Raw genomic sequence first — 9,711 nt, 5'->3', positions numbered from 1 at the left:
CCTCTCACCCAAGTTTGTGTCATCTGAAAATTATATTTAGTCATTACGTTTAGTTCCCTCATTGAAATCATTAATGTATGTTGTGAATAGCTGGGGTGCTAGCACTGATCCCCACAATACCCATCTGGCTGCCAGTCATAAAAACACTCAATTATTCTAACTCTTTCTTTCTTATCTGCTAATCAGTCCTTTATTCACATCACTTAACTCCCTCCAATCCTCTGCACTTTATTTAAATTTCTTTTGTGGGACTTTCTCAAAAGCTTTCTGTAGTTCAAATAAACAATATCCCCATCATCAACAAAGAATTCCAGTGGATTTGTCAAGCTTGATTTCCTTGTCATAAAGCCCTGCTGACTCAATTTTCCATTCGCTCTATGAATCTTTTTACAATAGATTCAAACTTTTTCCCCATGATCAATGTCAGACTGACTGCTCTATTATTCTTTCTTTTCTCTCTGCCTCCCTTTATTACACAGTGGGGTTACATTAGCTAGCCTCTCATCTCAATGGAACTGTTCTGGAGTTTGTATTAACTTGGAAAATGACCAAGGATATAGGAGACGTGCAGGAAATTGGGATTATAGTGCATTTATTGTTGGTTATTGTCAGTACAGCATCAACTGCATGAAAGGCCTTTTCTGCAATTTACGACTCTATGACTCGATCACCAATGAATTCACTATTATTACAGAAACTTCCTTAAGCGCTCTGCAAAGCTGGTTATCAGCCTGGGGATTTGCCATCCTGAAATCCCAGAAATTTTCCCAGCATCATTTTCTTGTCATCCTGATTTCCTTCAGTTTCTCCCTCTCACTTAACCCTGACTTTTTGAATATTTCTGATATTTTGCCTGCGTCCTTTGTGAACACAGATTCAAAGATTGTATTTTGTTCATCAGCCACTTTTTGTTCTCCATTATAAATTCCTTCATGGAGGTCCCTTGCAGTCTTCAAAAATCTTTTTCTCTTTGCATTCCTGCAGAAACCTTTACGGTCAGTTTTCATGTTCCCCTCAAGCTGACTCTCATGCATTATTTCTTCTTCCTTAATCAATCATTAATCAATCACTTGTCAGGGCTGTTATTTCCAGGCCAATTTGTTTGCCTCTTCCTTGGATCTCATATTGTCTCTAATTTGCCGTGTAAGTCATGGTTCAGCCACTTTTCCTGTTTTGCTTTTGTGTCAGGCAGCAGTGGCTGCGTGGGCAGGTTTCTGATTTTCAGTCAGGAAATTATTGATTTTTAAATGGTTCCAATCACCTCCAGATTCCTGGGGTGGCAGGGACAGACCACTATAAACACCGGAGGAAACATCAAAGAAGCGCTTCGCAGGAGGCTCCCAAGCACTGATGATGTCGCCTAGCCAGGGGACGAAATGTTTGCAACAAAAACTTCCAGCTCGGCGAACAGAACCACAACAAGGAACAAACCATCACAGCTGGTTCAGTCTGACAACCTGTTCCCTCTCTGTAATGCAGGACTCAGACTGCTGGGAGACTCCCTTAAAATCCTGGCAGGAGTTTAGAACAATCAGTTTACTGTTCATTTTTTGTGTCTTTTTATTTTGAAAGTACATCTGTCCAGTCCCTCTCCAGTCTCCGATCCTGGAACATGTCAACGAGGGTCACGCTTCCCAGTTACAGTGCACTGTGAGGAACACCGCTGTGACACACAGTGATGTTTATTGTTACCGTAAGCAATGAAGGTGTCACAGAGAGTAGATTTTGGAACATTACATTTTTAATCAAACACAATGGAGCCCAGACTCACCAAGCATTTCCAGCCTTCCATAGACCCCTTCAGTAACAGCTTCATTCTGACCATCACAATCGTGCAGCCCAGTGACCCTGGGTTCTATTACTGCTCAGTCTGGGGAAAGATCTATGAGAGAGGAAGCCTGCTCATTGTAGACAGTAAGTAGAGTTTACACGGCAATCATCTCCAATAGTAACCTTGTGTAAAACAAATGAATTGGAAATCAGTTTGTGATCAAGAAGATTGAGGTGGTGATGGAGAGTGATCTTGGGGATTGATTCACTGTGGGGAGGAATTTGAGCACAGGTTCAATGTTGGTCAGGGTTTGGGGAGAAAAGGGATATTTTTTGACAATGGGAGGAGGATTTTGTGAGAAAAGTGGAGCTTTATCCTGGGAAAAGGGGAGGAGCTTGCTCTCAATGAGCTCCCACAGCTGAGACTGGGATTGAAGCTGAGATGTTGTCATTATTCTGCATTATATTCCAGCCATCTGAGCCATTTGACTAGGGAAGAGTGATCATAATATTCTGGGAGTTTACAACATATTTACCTGAAGCTTCGTGTTGAATGTTACTGAGAGCCCGGCTTCAGACCCCATTCTAGCTCAGTTTGTTCCAGGGGCTTTCTCTTCTACTTGCCCCATTGTGGGGGAGTGAGCAGTTAATAGCAGATCAGATGTAGTGCTGAGAGATGTGAGGATACTCAGATTGGATGGAGAAATAAGAGCAGTGGACACAATTTTATTTAAAAGTGCAGTTCTAATGGGTGCAGAGGAGCAGTCAGAGGTGAGGGTATTCTCTTTTGTTGAAAAAAGTCATTAAACATGTAAAGTCACATCAGAACCACCCTTTAAAGTTCTGTCACAAAAATACTGAACAGAAACCGATATTACGATGACATAAAAGTGCATGAACTATGAAAAGATGGAATATGGAACTGTTTCAATACTTAAGGAGAAGTAAAATTGTCAAGCTGATGAAAAGCAGCAAAAAAAGATCCCTCTCTTTTGATCAAAAGAGAAGAAATCTTCCAGTTGGACCAGCTGCATAATTTCTCCCTCTCAGTCAGTAAAAGACACAGAGAAAACTGAAAAAATCTCTACATGAAGTATTTGTAGAGATAATGTTTCCAATATTAGGATTTGTAACAATTTCCCATTGGAATCTGAATAATAATTATTGTCTAACTTTCAGGAATCAGCCTCATTAACAAGAAATTTAAGGAACTCAGAGAATTTAATGCATTCAACCTTCTGATGGGATTTCCTTGCCCCACTGGGATTGTCTTTCTTTCAGGTATTTTTTAAAAAACAGCCCAAACTATTTCTGCAGACAGTTTCCTTGTCTGTGAATGAATGTACGTTATGTCCATCAGAATTTGCTGTTTGTTGACATCTCTCTCTCACTCTCTCTGTCTCACTCTCTCTCTTTTCAGGTGTTTACAACTTCCTTGTAGAATGACGCATTTGCCAATTCCGTTTAAAACCAACAGCTACAGCAGCTGGTAAGAGAAAATAAACTGGCTTTCTTTGGGCCTTCATTAGCTTATATTGCAGAGAAAAAGCCTCCACCTCAATTTCCAGAGATCCAATGACTTCTGGCTATAGCTATTCACGTTCACAAGCTGTTCAGCCAGCAATGATGTGGCAGCGCCAGCGTTAGACTGGGGTGGACATAGTCAGAAGTCACACAACATCAGACTATAATCCAACAGGTTTTTTTTTTTTAATCACAAGTTAAAAGTCGCACTGCTCCTTCATCAAGTGTGCAGTGAGCAATCACACAGTTGTTGTCGGGCAGAAGACCTTTGTCACTGGTCTCCACTGCACAGATCAGTTATCAACATGTTGCATCTCCTACCCTCCCCATGTTGCCACTTTGTCTACAATAGACTGAATCATTCTGCTCCAACCCTCAAACTGGGCCTCTTCTGGAGTAGTGTGTCGCTCCAGGACTTGGCCCAGCAGCTGCTCTGAGTCTTGGTCTTGCTGTCAATCAGGTACTCGGTGCAGCGTTTGCTCTGGGTCTCAGCCTGGCTGTCCCTCTGGGTCTTGGTCTGGCTGTCACTCAGGTACTCAGCCCAGCAGTCCCTCTGGGACTCAGCCTGGCTGCCCCTCTGGGTCTCGGCCTGGCTGTCCCTCTGAGTCTCGGTCTGGCTGTCCCTCTGAGTCTTGGCCTGGCTGTCCCTCTGGGTCTCGGTCTGGCTGTCCCTCTGGGACTCGGCATAGCTGTTCCTCTGGGATTCGGCCTGGCTGTTACTCTGGGTTTCGGCCCGGCGGTCTCTCTGGGTCTCGGTATGGCTGTCCCTCTGGGTCTCGGCCTGGCCGTTTCTCTGGGTCTCTGCCTGGCCTTCCCTCTGGGTCTTGGCCTGACTGTCCCTCTGGGTCTTGGCCTGACTGTCCCTCTGGGTCTCAGCCTGGCTGTCCCTCTGGGTATCGGCCCGGCCATCCGTCTGGTTCTCGGTATGGCTGTCCCTCTGGGTCTCGGCCTGGCCGTCCCTCTGGGACCTGGCCTGGCTGTTGCTCTGGGAGTCAGTCTGGCTGTCGCTCTAGTTCTCAGCTTGGCCCATGCATTTCCTGCTGCCGTGACTCCATTGTTCCATGCTGCTGCTGCTGTGGGAAATGTCCGATGTGTTTAGCTCCCGTCTGATCTCTGTGTGTGACTCCTTTACTCCCAGTGGGTTGGTTGAAGTTGGAGGCAGGGAGGAAGAAGGAAATATGTACTATAAGAGAGGGGAAAGAAAGAGGGGAAAACAAAAAGAAAGCTGGCAAAAGGAACTGTGAGCAGAGGAGCTCCGACTGGAGACTCCTACCCTGCTACCATCTTGCACAGGACAAAAAGTGGTGGATACAGGTACATTTACAATATCATGTTTGAAGGGATGTGGGATAAATGGAGGCAAGTTGGATAAGTTTACTTTGGGATCATGGACAACATGGAATAGTTGGACCAAAGGGTCTGTCTCCATGCTGTGTGATTCTGTGTTGGATACAACCCATGGATGATGCGCCCTGACCATAATGAATGGAGGAGCAGGTTGGAAATGCCGCCTCCTTCTCCTAATCTCTGTTTCTGTTGGAAACATTGGCCCTGAAAAGCTCTGCGGAAGCAGCATGGTGTTAAGGAATTTTCCCCTCACCTGACCTCTGGCTGACCCTGCTTCCTGGACTCTTCCTGTCATTTCATTCAGAAACACCCGGGGAAGAGAAACAAAACCCTGGCATGACAGAATCGGCAATGTGCATGTGCAGCACATGGTCTAACGGCCGTGCCACTCGTGCATATTACAAAATACTGGGCTGGCAGGACAGGGAGCTCCTCAACCGCAGGGACTGCTGGGTACACCTGCTGCCATCGACATACATACAGTCTGATTGTGATTGTCTTCCTGTTATGGAGCTAGATGTTCAGATAATTACCAATGGAAATAACATACCACGATGCCCATCTCAAACCGATGTGACAATTCAGCACAAAGCTTCCTTCAGTTGAAATCTTCCAGCATTTTCATAACACAATTGCAGCTGAAGACGTAATGACAAAGCAGGTGATAAATCGTTTGGGAATTGATGAGAAGTTATTGAATAAGCTATCATTTCTCCAATTTGACAAGATACTAGGACCAGATGAGTTGCAACCAATGATTCTCAATGAAGCGAAAGAGGAAATTGTGAAGACATTGGGGTAATCTCTTAGCCCTCTCTTAACTCAGGAGAAGTACCAAAAGAATGGAGAGTTGCAAACATTGTGTGCCTTTTGACGTCATAAGGTGATAAATGTGCTGACCTTATACATGTTCATAATGTCACAAGGGGCATGGAAAACTGAATGGGAAAGCTCTTTTTCCTTGGTAGGGGAGTCCAAAAATAGAGGGCATAGGTTTAAGGTGAAAGGGGAAAGATTTACAAGGGATTCTGCACCACTAAAGATCTGTCTTTCCTGCACTGAGCAAGTTATGAAATGCCCAAGTACACAACAAGATGATACTTGAAGTGCTTATCCATGTAGTATTTGAATTTGTGAGCTCTCCCCACTCAACTAGCTTCCCAAGCAGTGCATTCCACCCACTACCCTCTGGGTGAAGAAGGTTTATTCAAATCTCTACTGAACGTCCTGCCTTTACTTTAAACTTATGCCCCTTTGCTCCTGACTCTATGACTAATGGGAACAGCTGCTTTCTAATCAACCTGTCAATAACCCTCATAACTGTATTCATCTCTATCACAGCCCCTCCCAAATCTTCTCTGCTCCAAAGAAAGCAACCCAAGCTTATCGTCTCTCTTTGTGTCTGAAATGCTCTATCTCACAGAACATCTTGGTCACTCTCCTTTGCACCCCATTCCATGGTAATTACATCCTTCTTTTAGTGTTATGACCAGAACTACACAAAGTACTCCAGCTGAGGCCTCACCACTGTGCTGCACAGCTGGAACATAACCAACCCACACTTATAAACTGTACCTCAACTGAAAATTGCAAGCATCCCAAATGCCATTTACTCTGCCCAGATACCTTTACGAATCGGTGGGCAAGTACATTAAAATTTCTGTGTTTCTCTCTGTTTTCCAGTATCCTCCTGTTCATTGTTTATTCCTTTGGCTTATTACTTCTTCTAATGTGCATCATCTCACATTTATCAGGATTAAATTCTGCTGCTGATCTTTCTTCCTTTCATTCGCACTGCCTGCCTGCATCTGACTTAGTCTTCTCTCATTTTCTCATTTTGCCTGTCTGCCTTCCTCTATTTTATCTCTGGTTCATGTGCACCCTGCTTGCCTTTTCTTGCTCCTTACTCTGTCCCTTGCTCGCTTTCTTTTGATGTCTCCATTTATCTAATTTTTAGTTCTCTGTCTGCGATTCTGTCTGTATCTCTCACTACTTCTGATTATTTCTTCATCTCTCTTTTTTTAAATATCTCACCACTTATTTCTATATCCCTCTATCACCCTCTCCCCCGGGTGCCTATCTTTCTGGCTTTCTCATTCTCTCCCCTCTTCTTTTCCCTTTAAAAATGCATGCTAACAGTTTGTATTCAAACAATTTTTTTCCATGTTACTACCAATTTTATCACAAATAGTTGTTTCACTGATAATCACTGACTGGTCTATAATAACTGTACTTAAATTTATAACCTTTTGTCAAAAGGGCATGATGTTTGCAAGTCTCCATTCTTTTGATTCGTCTCCTGAGTTAAGGGAGGACTGAACGATTAAGGCCAATGTCTCCACAATTTCTCCTTCCCATTCATTGAGGATGACTGGATACATCACATCTGGTCCTGTATCTTGTTAACTTGGAAAAACAATAGTTTATCCAATAACTTATCCTCATCAATTCTCAACACTTTATCGCCTGCTTTGTCACCATGTGTTGTGACAATGCTGCAATTTATCACCCGAAGGAAGCTTTGTGCTGAATAGAAACATCAGTTTGAGATGGAAAAAACGATAAGTTAACATAAATATTTAACCACACAACTCCTTTCCCGGAAAACAATTAGACTATACGTCTCTCAATGGCAGGCACTATACCCAGCAGTCCCCGCGGCTAAGGCAATTTCCCTATCTCGCAAGACAGCATAGTGCAATGTGCAGGCGCACAGTCGAGCTCAAGCCATGAACGGTGGAGCATGCGCACCATATGTGTAATGCGTTGCCGGTGACAGATAGGGCTTTGGTTCCCGTCTCCGGGTGTTTTCGAATGAAGCAGCAAGAAAGGCCCGAGGGGGCGGTGCAGCTCAAGGTGAGGAGAGGCTTCCTTAACATGTTATGTCTTCTGCAGAGCTTTACAGGGCCGATGTCTGCAACAGAAAATAGGAGATGGAGGTGTCATCTTGATTTTTGGAGTCGAAAGCTGCATTAGCTCTGAAACGGCATTGTTGTGTTCATCCACAAAATCAGAAGTCACATGAAATCAGATTATAATCCAACAGATTTATTTGAAATCACAGGCTTTTGGAGTGTAGTCCTTTCTTCAGGTGAAGTGCCCCTCATGATCTTCTGAAATCTTTCTCCCCTCACCTTAAAAATGTGCCCCTGGGTTTTGAATTCCCCCAACCAAAGGACAATGCCTCGGCTAGTCATGATTTGCCCCTCATGAACCTCTATAAGGTCACCCCTCCACCACCAATGCTCCAGTGGAAAAACTCCCAGGCTATTTTTGTAACTCAAACCCTCCATTCCTGGCAACATCCTGGAAATCTTTTCTGAACCTTCTCCAATTTAATAATGTTTTTACCCAATAGCAGGGTGACCAGAACTGCACACACTACTCCAGAAGAGGCCCAGTTGAGGGTCGGTGCAGGTGGTGGTATTTATTGCAGACAAAGTGGCAGCATGGGGATGTAGGAGATGCAACAAGTAGCTGACTAATCTGTGGAGTGGGGACCAGTTTTCTGTGACAAGGCTATGTGCCTGTCAACAACTGTGTGATTGCTGGCATTTCACATGATGAAAGAGCAGTGCTCTGAAAACCTGTGATTTAAAATAAATTTGCTGGACTATAACCTGGCATTGTGTGACTTCTGACTATGTCCACCCCACTCCAACACTGGCATCACCACATCATTGTGGGCTGAACAGCTTGTGAGTGTGAATTATCACAGCCAGAAGCCATCGGACCTCTGGAAATTGAGGTGGAGTCCTGTTCTCTGCAGTAAAAGCTAATTAATGCCTGAAGAAAGCCATCTTATTTTCCCTTACCAGCTGCTGCAAGCTGTTGCTTTTAACAAGAATTTGTAAACCAGTCATTCTGTGTTTCTGACAAGGAAATGGAAAACACTTGGAGATAGAGAGAGAGGTATCAACAACAGCAAATTCTGATGAGCAAAATAACCATCCCAATGAATCCTGTTGAGAGGGACCTTTGAACTGATTTGTACAAATTCCTTCATTGTTAAGTTATGATAATGAAAGCTGTAGGTCATGTTAAGTTTTATTTATTTGTCAAATGTGAGTGTCATTTTAAAAAACTACTGTTACATCCTTGACTCTATTGCATCAATTCTGCAATGTGCCGTCCCAGTCTCTTCTCTCCTTGAAGTCTAATATTTGCTCTCAGATATTATTGTCTTTTTTTTTCAGAAGCAATAATCACCAACATCACAAGCTTTCATGCAGAATAAGGTAACATTCAAGAAAGACTGAGACCTTTTGGTTTATTAAGCTTGTACTGTTGCACGAAAATCTTAGAGTAAAATCTTCAAGGAGTTTTGGAAGGTCCAGTTGGACAAGAGATATATTCAGCCAGTTACCTGAATCTGTAATAGTCTGGGAAATCATTATTCATGGCAGGAAATCATTCTAGACCAGGATAACATGGAATGAAGCTCACAGATAAGGGAAGCATTTTTGATTCATTATAACACATTACTTCTTCATACTCCATTACAGAAATTCTCAGCCAAGGAGGAGTTCAATATAATTCTGAGGGCTGAAGGGATCAAAGTAGAGGGAGAGAAAGCACAAACAGGGGACTGTGGTGGATGATCAGCCATGATTATCTTGAATGGTAGTAAAGGCACAATGGACTGAATGGCCTACTAGAACTCCTGTTTCTATGTTTTGAGAAGGTGATGGTGAGCGACCTTCCAGAACTGTTGTGGTCACCTTGGTGTTGGGTGGAATAATGATGATATATTTCCATGTCAGAATAGTAAGTGGCTTGGAGGGGATCCTAATAGGAGGTGGTGTCCTATGTATCTGCAGTACTTGTCCTTTCAAATGGGAGAGGCTGTGAATTCATAAGGTTCTTTGGAGGAGCCTTGGTGAGTTACTGAAAGGCATCTTGTTGATGGTACAGATTGCCCATCGGTGTTGAAGATGTTGGTTGTGGTGCCAATCAACAAGATGGTTGACACCTGAACCAGAGGGTTACCAATATCCTGAGGGTGATGATTTCCAAATGCTCTTCAGGAGGGTTTAAACTAATTCAGCAGGGGGATGGGAGCCTGAATTG

The 9,711-nt window shown here is 43.5% G+C and overlaps 1 protein-coding gene and 1 long non-coding RNA gene across 2 annotated transcripts in view; both read left to right on the top strand.

Annotated features, from left to right (window-relative positions):
• Positions 1 to 1,860: 1,860 nt before the first annotated feature.
• LOC122552552 (immunoglobulin superfamily member 2-like) overlaps positions 1,861 to 9,711 on the top strand; it is a 1,022,215-nt gene continuing 1,014,364 nt past the window's right edge. Inside the window, exon 1 of the mRNA XM_043695250.1 lies at positions 1,861 to 1,914. The gene's annotated coding sequence lies outside the window, so the exon portion shown is untranslated. The remainder of the gene's footprint in view (positions 1,915 to 9,711) is intronic.
• LOC122552561 overlaps positions 7,363 to 9,711 on the top strand; it is a 4,366-nt gene continuing 2,017 nt past the window's right edge. The window contains exons 1-2 of the long non-coding RNA XR_006312415.1: positions 7,363 to 7,497; positions 8,838 to 8,879. This is a non-coding gene — a long non-coding RNA (uncharacterized LOC122552561). The remainder of the gene's footprint in view (positions 7,498 to 8,837; positions 8,880 to 9,711) is intronic.

Source organism: Chiloscyllium plagiosum, chromosome 9 (assembly GCF_004010195.1).
Source record: "Chiloscyllium plagiosum isolate BGI_BamShark_2017 chromosome 9, ASM401019v2, whole genome shotgun sequence".
Lineage (NCBI taxonomy): Eukaryota > Metazoa > Chordata > Chondrichthyes > Orectolobiformes > Hemiscylliidae > Chiloscyllium > Chiloscyllium plagiosum.
This window is presented reverse-complemented; position numbering and strand designations above follow the sequence as displayed.